Genomic DNA, 10,254 nt, shown 5'->3' on the forward strand with positions numbered 1-10,254 from the left:
ATTCTGAGATTGCCAAAACTGTTTTCTTTCAGAGAGATTCTTCCTGTATCTCTGATTCCTTTGCCGTTTTTGATTTCTCATCTGCTTCGGTTGATGATGAATATTAGCTTTCGGTTTCTGTTTTTCTTTGGCTGGTTCACTCTGAACTGATGAAGTTTCACTAGAATGAGTGTCATCTTTTGCAGGAATTCCTTTTTCTTGAGGAACATCTTTCGTACCGCTAGTACTTGGCACATCAAAGCTATCGGGTTTATTCAAAGGTTCTGGCACATATCTGCCTTTGCTTTTCCATGAGGTCCTTTCAGACAAACCTACCGTTTCATCAGCGTTATCGATTGGAGCTGACCAGAAGAACTCGTCGCAGCCATCAACATTGTCCTCATTTACAATAGCTGTGAGTTCAACATTCTGATGTTCGGTTACGCCTGTGACCTTGTATACTTGATTTGGAGTGGTTCTAACTTTTTGATATACTATTGCCTTCTCTGCAAGAATCGGGGACTTTTGTTGGGACATACGAGCGAACTCCACTGAATTTTCTGAAATTAGATTCTTGTGGTTTTCAGGTTCGCTCTTGACAAATTCTGAACAGTCAACTGTGTCCTCTACAGAAATTTCACTCATATTGTCATCCTCATTAAGCTCAGATGCATTTTCAACATCAATTTTATTTTCTGAGCTCAAGTTGGCGTTTAAAGAGTCAAATTTTTGTATGGTTTCGGTTCTCAGTTTCAGTTTATCATTTTCATCCAAAAGGTTTTTAAGCATGTCCTTATGGTCCTTGGACTTAATGAAAGATTCGATTTTGTCCAGTCCATACATGTACGTCAGATTCACATCCTCAGATGAAATAACACTTTCACAATTATATGCTTCAGCATCAATTTCATCCTCCTTAAACTCAAGGAAGGGTAAAATCATGCGATGAATCTTTTGTCCTATTTCACAATCCAAATGAAGCTGAGCAATATTAGTGTAAAGACGTTTAGCAATCAGACAAAAAACATTTCGCTGTTTCAAAAGCTTTAAATTGTCTCTTTGTAGATAAATGTTTTCATCTTTTGTTTTGATTAACTCCGACTCCTTCAGTTCTATCCACATGCGCCGTTCCTCACTCTTCGAAGACACCCTGCTTAATTGGTCAGTTAGGTTAGAATTGGTGACTCGAGTTTGAGTTAAACTACTATCTAGATGAGAGATTCTTGAATTAACACTTTTTAATTCTTTTTCATATGAGCATTGTGGGACTTTAAATGAGACAAAAACTGATTGTACCTTCTTGATCAGTTCATCAAGCTCGTTGAACTGCACGCTGAGCGGTTTAGCTGTAAAGCACAAGTTCTGTTGCTCCTTCGTGTCATCAATCCCACCATCAGTGTTGTATCCCCTCATCTGAGATACGTCGGACACCATCAAGCATCTTCCTCCACTGCTCTCTTCTTTCGCTACATAAGCCTTTCCATGAGAAGGCTTCCTCACTTGATCATCTTCAGAGTCGGTTGACCAGACCTCCATGCCACCGAACTCATCATCAGCTACCGAACCCTGCACAATTAACGCATTCATAGAAGGGTTAGCAGTAGATTTCTTCTTCCTGATTTCATCTAGCTTTTTCTGCAACAAAGCTTCTTCATCCTTTTCCTCATCCTTTTCTGCCATCTTTTTGAGGACACAATCCTTTGCATAGTGGTTCTTTCCTCCACAATAATAGCAGCTTACTCCCGAATCTCCTTCAACCTTCGGTTCCTTCTTTGATTCTTCAGCCTTCGGTTCTTCTTTGACTTTTTCTGAGCTATAACTCCCCTGCCAGTTTCGGTTCTTGTTAGTGGGGAATCTCTTATTGATGAACCTCTTGGGGTTCGACACCATCATAGCAAAGTCCTCAGAAGTGAGGTCATAGTCCTCCAAGTTGAGGTCTTCTTCATCCATCACAACTTTACTTTTGGACAGGAGGGCCAACGAACCTAGGCTTGAAACCACACTTTTCTCCTGTAGCACGATCTTTTCTTGAGATTTTAGGATGCCCACCAGTTTTGCCAAAGAATAGGATTTAAATTGCTTGTGGGCTTTAACTGTGGACACAACTGCTCTCCACTCTGATCTGAGACCGTTCAAAAATGTAACCTTCTGCTCAATAAGCTTCCTTTCGATGTCGTGTTTGATCATCTTGCTAAGAAGATGATTGAAGCGATCGAACGTTTGAGTCACAGTTTCTTCGGCTCCTTGCTTGAATTCACCAAACTCGGACAAGAGTAAGGTTTGAATGGAGTGTTCAAGATCTTCATCTGTAGAGTACAACTCTCGTAACCTGTCCCATATTTCTTTTGCCGGCGTGCATGAACTCACCAGCCTGAAGGTATCAGACTGAAGGGCGAATCTGATCAATCTTAACGCTTTGATATTGCACTGAAATTTATCTTTTTCGTCTTGCATAATATCTTTAACATCTTTCAGAAGATCATTATACTACTTTTGAGTTTTAATAATCCTTGAAGTTGCTGAATGAGAAAAGGGTCCAGAAACGATTGCTTCCCAGATGAGGTATCCATTATCCTCAGATCCTATAACATAATCTTCAAAGTGATGCGCCCAGACTTCATAATCATGGGTGTACAGGATGGGAATCTTCGTTGTTGATCCAATGTTGTTCGAAATATTAATAGGATTGGATTGCGACTCGTCCATAATTGATCGAATAACTTGTTCAAAGATCAGACTTGTAATATATCAAATTAGGGCAAAACAATAAATATCAAGATACGTCAATTATGAGATGACGACTCAATAAATATCAATAAATGCGGAATAACCCTAATCGAAACCTTTTTCACAGAAAAGAAGTGTATCGATTACACAGCCTCCTGCTCTGATACCAATTGATAAGTTAAAAACTAACTTGAAGATCGATTAGATCTATAAAACAAGTAAATTAATAAACGAGTAAACAGCAAGAACACAAGAATGGATCAAAGATATCGAATGATTAATAAACAATCCTCAGAAGAGCTCGATAAAGAACTTCTACTGTAGAGGATTTAGGGTTTACAAGAACGATGAAGGAAATCTGTAAAGCTATCAATCGTTACTCTATCAATCGATTACCTAATATGCATGCAAGCACATTATTATATACTAAACCCTATCAGCTCACGGTTGGACAGGTCCAAAACCGGAGTACAAAACGTGGACTATTAACCGAGCCCAATAAACGCAATATACAAAAATACTACGCTACCCAACAGTATGTATGTATGATTTATATTCATTAAAAAATTATTAATATTACAAAAAAGATAACACATATTCTGGATTTTTTTATAGGTTGTTGAGTATGTTGGTGAGATAGTAGGGCTACGTGTGGTTGACAGAAGAAAAAGAAAAACATTCGCAGGAAATGATGAAAGAAGGTTGTTAAAATGAAAATTTTAATAATTGAAAGTATATTGTTATTTGAAAATGGTTTTTAGATTAACGGAAGTCGGTCTAATTTTAAATAGGGGTGTAAGTGAGCTGAGTAACTCAGGATCGACTCGTTAAAAGCTCGACTCGAGATCGAACTAAACGGGTACAAATTGACCTCGAGCCTAAATATGAGGCTCATTTATTAAATGAGCTCGAACCGAGCTTCAATTAGTGGGCTTGCGAACCAGAACTAGCCTATATATATATATATATATATATATATATATATATATATATATATATATATATATATATAAAGAGAGAGAGAGAGAGGCTCGTTTAAGCTCACTTAGGCTCGCGAGCTCACTAAATTGTTCACGAACCGAGCTCAACCTTCTTTTTAAAGCTCGAATCGAGCTCGAGCTTCATCAAAATTAATCGAGCCGAGCTCAACGTGGTCAGGCTCGGGCTCAGATCGGCTCGTTTACACCCCTAATTTTAAGTAACACATCTTTATGCAAGGTAAGTGTCATTTCAAATTAAAACATCAAATTCAATAATAACTTTTGGATGCTTATAGATTTTAATCTTAAAACAAAGTGTATTGTTATTTCTTGTATTATAACATATTTAAGTATGTGTATATCTATCTATATGTGTATGTATGGTATGTTTTGTTTTTGTTTTCTTTTTGAGAATAATATCTTTCGTTTTTCCTTTTCTTAGGTTGGAGATGGTTTCGTCTGAGAAAAGGAATCACTGTTTTAAATAGCAATGTATGCTATTGTACTTTGACTATTATGCATTTGTAAATGGGTGAGCTATAGAGAATAATAACATACTTTATTTTGTCGTATATTTTCAAACAAAAGGGACATATTCCAACCCATGCATCGCACGTGGAACGTTTCTAGTTCAAATTATAATTAACACAATTTATTTTTAACATTTTTGGTCGCTATAAACTACTGGTGTATGATTATACTTCGAGTGTACTGCCTTGGCACTATATAGTATATTAACTTAAACAGTTAAGTCTTTTAACTATTTTACATGGCTCACACAAAAATAAATAAATATTTTGAATGGTATAAAATCATATGTTGTTATGAAAATGCATGGCATCCTGCCGTCATGTAGGAGTGGTTCTTTTGTTGAATAAAAAAATCAACGGTCAAAAGTGTTCGAACTTCGAAGGAAAATAGATAAAGGCGTATCATATATTGCTAACTGAATTAGAAGTTTCATTAAGATTCTTTTCTAAAAGAAACATTTTAGTTATTTTCTCTCGTGAAAAACAGAAATATATGCTTAATCAAATGTCACGCTTTTTTTTTTTTAAATTTATTTCGTTCAAAAGGAATATAAGAGGTAGGATTAAAATGAATTGAATATGCATTATTACTCACGTTGTAACACCGTAAAGATTAAAACAATTTTTCGCATTTTCAAACACATTTTCCAAACACATTCATTAATAAAATGTCATAGCATCATATCTTTGTTTCACAAACATTCCCCAAGATCGAAATACTTAAAATCCCATGTGTGTGTATGAATCAAGCCGGCGCCTTCCCGCGATCATCACTGGTACCTGAAACACATAACACGTAACACTGTAAGCATAAGCTTAGTGAGTTCCCCAAAATACCACTCTAACACATTTAAGCCACTAGAGGCTATAACTCTGCTTGACCCTCTGGTCAGTGTGTCTCAGTGGGACCCTCTAGTCACAACTCTCTGTGGGCCCTCTGGCCCTAACTCTGTGGACCAAAAGGTCCTAACTCTATGGACCTACCGGTCCTAACTCTGTAAACTCTGATTCATGCTTATCACGTAACACAATAATTATCATACATAAATAGCATGCAATCACACTGGCACATAGCTATAGAATATACTGACACATAACCCTGTTACCACTCTAGGTAAAGTATAGTGAGAAGACTCACCTCAGGCGTCTCGGTAAATCTCTGACTCGATAGAAATATTGCCTATCTTCCGCCTATTCATATAAAGTAAATACTTTCATAAATATAACTCTCGAGACTAGACTCAACCTTCCATTGGCACCCTTAGAAGGGTAAAAGACTATTTTACCCCCCCCCCCCCTCTTGACACAAGGACTTCATTGTTGACCAAACCCTAAAGTCAACAAAAGTCAACGGTCACGCTTTGACCCTACTCGCCGAGTGCACTCTGGTGACTCGGCGAGTTCATACATGTCCACTAACTCTTTGTCCCGCTTGGCACGCCGAGTCCCTCCCTATGCTCGACGAGTCATACCAGGCATGAATCGCGGGGCCACCCCGACTCAACTCGCCGAGTCTTAAGAACAACTCGGCGAGTACCGCGTTGAACTCCAGTCCTCTAACCCCCTTCTGACTCACGGAGTCATCCCCCAACTCGGCAAGTCTACTCACTGAGTAATTTACGTGAAACCCTAACTCTACTCGCCGAGTCTCAAGAACAACTCGGCGAGTTCATGCCATGCACAAACTCTACTGGCCTCCTGAGGTCAGATCTGTGCCCCTAAACCATAGATCTGGCCTCCCCAAGCATGAATGTCACGTAAAGTCCGAATCATGATGCTTATATATCAACAACAAGGCATCAAAAGGAGATTTAGTCCCAAAAGTGGCAACCTAAGTCCAATAACCCCAAACAGATCGATAAAGCTCCAAGGGTTAAGGTCTCTGGACCTCTTTGAGTCCAGATCCAAGGCACCAACTCGAAGAGGGACCATTTGCTCCACATAATCACTCTCCAAAGGGGTTAGAAAACCCTATCTCTAATGATCAACACCAAAACTGAAGGAGGTTCGAACTATTACCTCAAAATGAAGTCTCTGCACTCTGGAACTGCTAGAATCGCACCTCCTCTTTGCTCTTGGTCACCTTCTTCTTGCTAAACCAAAGGTACAAGGATCAAAAGTGACTTCTTCTTCCTCACAACGATTTGGCTCACTTAGGGTTCTCTCAAGGGACTGATAGCCGCAATAGGAGGCTATAAGTGCCCTTAAATAGGCTCCACCCGGGGGATTAGGGTTTTATTAAACAGCGTGGACTCGCCGAGTCCGGACGTGAACCCGGATGAACATCCGCGACCACACTCGGCGAGTCTTGGCTCCAACTCGCCGAGTTCCTCCACAAACTCCAAAATAATTAAATAAAATAATATACCTGAGAATCCGGATGTTACGTACGTATACCTGATTAAATTTCAATGTTTGTCATATAACTTGGATACATTACTTCTAAAAAACAAAAGTCAAAGATGTCTAACAAACTAATATATATATATATATATATATATATATATATATATATATATATATATATATATATATATATTGCTTTTACAGAATTCATGTATAGACTTTATAAAAAAAACCAAAGCATCCAGAAGAAAGAAACTGTAAGTTGGGTTAATCCTGATTGAGGAGTAAGTTGGGTTAATCCTGATTGAAATTAGAGAATTACCTTTTTGTCATGCTTCTAGAAGAAAGAAACTGATCTTTGGTTATCTTCACATTTGCATTCCATATCACGTCTCTACCAACTAGTATAAACAATCGAAAGAGAAAGAGAAAGAGAAAGAGAAATATTAGTAAAATCAAAACCCTAGATTGATCAATCGATAGGGATTTCAACATCACCATCAGCAATCTCCTGTTGCAGATCCTTCGAATCCTTTCCATCAACAGTACACGCACCCGAAACGCAAGTTTCGAGGATTTCCTTCACTGTCCCTGCCAACTCCTTCACCATTGACATCAGCCTCATCACCTCGCAATCTCGATGACATCGTCTAGCGATATGTTGCCGGAGTGCTTGATGTTTTTCACCTTCTTGCGATCGCGTTCCGGCTCCTTCAAGGCTTTGATGACTAGAGCAGTAACGGAGGGGACAACAAAGACTTTAGCTTGACGATTTTGAACGGTGAGCTTTAAGATAAAATCCAAATAAAAGAAGAAGGTTCGTTTTGCCATCGATTTCCATGGTGGATCTTTGGTTATAATCAAGCCCTAGTTAGTACAATATGAAGAGACTTGATTTTGTGCAGACAAGAGAAATGAGCAGGAACGTAAAAAGTAACTATGTGTTTATTTGTGTGCCATTTGAGGAGGAAGGGGATTCTAAAAGTAAAAAGTAACTACGACCACTTTTGCACCGAGTAGTTTGGTAATTTTGTATGGTTCTTAGGTTCTTAATCTTTTGTGGTTCTCATTTGAACCTTTACCTATATATATATATATATATATATATATATATATATATATATATATATATATATATATATATATATATATATTTTATTGTCTAAACTTTATCTAAAATATTAAACTACAATACACCATTAAATATGTCCATTTTTTTTATCTAAAAAAGTTTAAAGCATAAAAACATCATTTTATTACTTTTCAATTTTAACATGATGTAATTTTTAATATTTATCTTCATTTATCTTATACTGTAACGCCTGTGTTTCCGGGCTTGCCATTTTTAGCAATGTAATAGTCTAGGTTAACCTCTGTAACCCGTTTTGAAATAATAAGATTGTATTATTTAAGTATTGTGTGTTTTGTGCTTAATTGCTTAAATTATGTGGTTTGATTAATTAAGAATAAAAATATGCGTCAAAATTTAAGTGTAAAATAAACTTGATATCTTTGGTTAATGTTGTAGTAGTTGAAACGAGGTTTCCGAATATATATAGAACGCCCAAATCTGACTTCGTATGAGGAAGTTATGATTTATCGAAGTTTCGGCTTAGCGGTATGCAGCCTGAAATACTCGATTTGAGATCGAGCGGTTTTTAGCCGAAGCAATCTAAACGAGGATCGAAGGTCTTGTTGTTGGTATCAAAGCGATAAAAAGTTAGGCGAGAACGGACGTCAAACGAAGAAGTTATGAATTTATAACGAAGTTTTTCTATCCCGGCCTATTAAAAATAAATAATAAAAAATAAAGTTAAAATTAGCCGACAGAGTCTAAAGGAAAGTTGTAGAGCGTAGTCTCACCTTCGCGTGGATATAAAGAACGTCGAAAACGGAGTTCGTATGAAGGAGATATGAATTTCCGAAATTTATTAAATAATTTGTATTTAATTTTAAATGGAAAATCCGGCATTATCCGAAGGAGTCACCGATCTGATCCGAAGTACGCCCTGCGTACTCGTGTATGCCCCACGTACAGCAAAGCATGACGACCTTCGCACTCGAGTTCTTCGGATGACGAACACCATGACGTTTCGGAGCAGTACGCCCCGCGTACTCCGAGGCTCCAGCCTCCTATAAATAGGATGCGAAGGCAGTCGAGTTCTTTTGCTATTTTCTCTCTTCTCTCTCCCGTTTTGCATCGATTTGCTCGCCAGAAATACCCCGAAGCCCCGGTATTATTCCCAAGCCCTAAAGCAAGTCCCGAGATCCCGAGAAGTGCGGTTCCCGAGCCGAAGCTCTGACCGCGAGAAGTTCGATTTTTGTGAAGATCTTCCAGATCTGCTGAGAATTTCTACTTCTGCAAGTCGTAGTCTTGTCCGATCATCTTCTGATCAAGTGAGTGTATACTACCTTTCATAAACACGATAATAATACAAGTATGGTTCGAGTGTATTAAGTATATTGTTGTTTATAGGTGTGAGTGAGTGGTTACTTTCTTCTAACGCATAAATATGAAGTATTTTATACGAAATACATGTTATGTGTATATTTTGTGTTATATGTGTGAATGTATATTCACTCTCTTCTATCTCATAGATCTGATTTGTCTTCTATGAAATACGTGTTATGTGTGTGTGCCTCATATGTTATGTGGAATATTTATTGATCAAAGCATGATATACAGGTTTTTAAACTATGTATAAAAATGTATATTTTTATCTACTAATATGTTGGGTAGAACATGGGTAGATAGTTGGTGTGTAATAAACAGATGAGAGGCCTCGTTGTTGTTTGATTAGTCATCTAACGGAGTTTAGATGACGACCACAGACTTTTCTAGATAGTCTTGTGGAAACATTAGTAGGTTCGCCACCTGTAGGTGTTAATGAACTTGGGTGTTCATTCGCTGTACTCCATCCCCCTCATGGTTGTCTTATTTGACTTATGTTGCTGAGCAACCCCCGAAGCATGTGTTGTCGCCCCGATGAAATATTCTTAGACTAGGTCCCTTATGTTAGTTGTCTTACGGACATAAAGTGAGAATAACGGGAATGGGTAATTGGGTTATTGTTGGTTGGTGGAAATTAAATATGATTGTTTATTTTGGGTTGAAAACCCTATATGCTCACCAAGCTCCCAAGCCTGACCCACTCAGTTTCTTTGTATTACAGGAAGTGGCGCAAGGGCATGAGATGGATAATCATCAAGTTGTTTTTGTTTACAAGTCTGTATATGTATATATTTGTTGAATGACTTGTAATGTTATCGTTTATGCTTTATGGTCTGTATCGGAACATGACATCTCGAGTTTTGGTTATATAATGAAAATACATTTCTGTATGAAATGCTTTGGTAAATATTATTTTATCATACTTTGTTTTTGGGAACAAATTCCGCATCTCTTTTAAAATCAAAAGGATTTACTCTGAAAATGTTTAAAAAGCATAAATGAAATCGGTCTTTTCTGGCCGAGATTTTGGGGATGTCACAGTTGGTATCAGAGGATCCAATTGGAGTTATGGATTGGATCTCCGAAATGGAATTGGCCTTCATGACTTGTGGCTGCAGAGGCAAGTTGCAGACTATCTATGTAGTGCGTCAATTCCGAGGTGGAGCCGTTCGTTGGTGGAACACTCTAGGGAAGAATTTAAGCCCAAATGAGCCACTGCAATTGACATGGGCATAGTTCT

At 37.8% G+C, this 10,254-nt stretch overlaps 1 pseudogene; it reads right to left on the reverse strand.

Annotated features, from left to right (window-relative positions):
* Positions 1-7,019: 7,019 nt before the first annotated feature.
* On the reverse strand, positions 7,020-7,393 carry LOC111916946 (60S ribosomal protein L12-like; annotated as a pseudogene).
* Between the last annotated feature and the right edge of the window lie 2,861 nt (positions 7,394-10,254).

Source organism: Lactuca sativa, chromosome 8, assembly GCF_002870075.4.
Source record: "Lactuca sativa cultivar Salinas chromosome 8, Lsat_Salinas_v11, whole genome shotgun sequence".
In the NCBI taxonomy this organism is placed as follows: domain Eukaryota; kingdom Viridiplantae; phylum Streptophyta; class Magnoliopsida; order Asterales; family Asteraceae; genus Lactuca; species Lactuca sativa.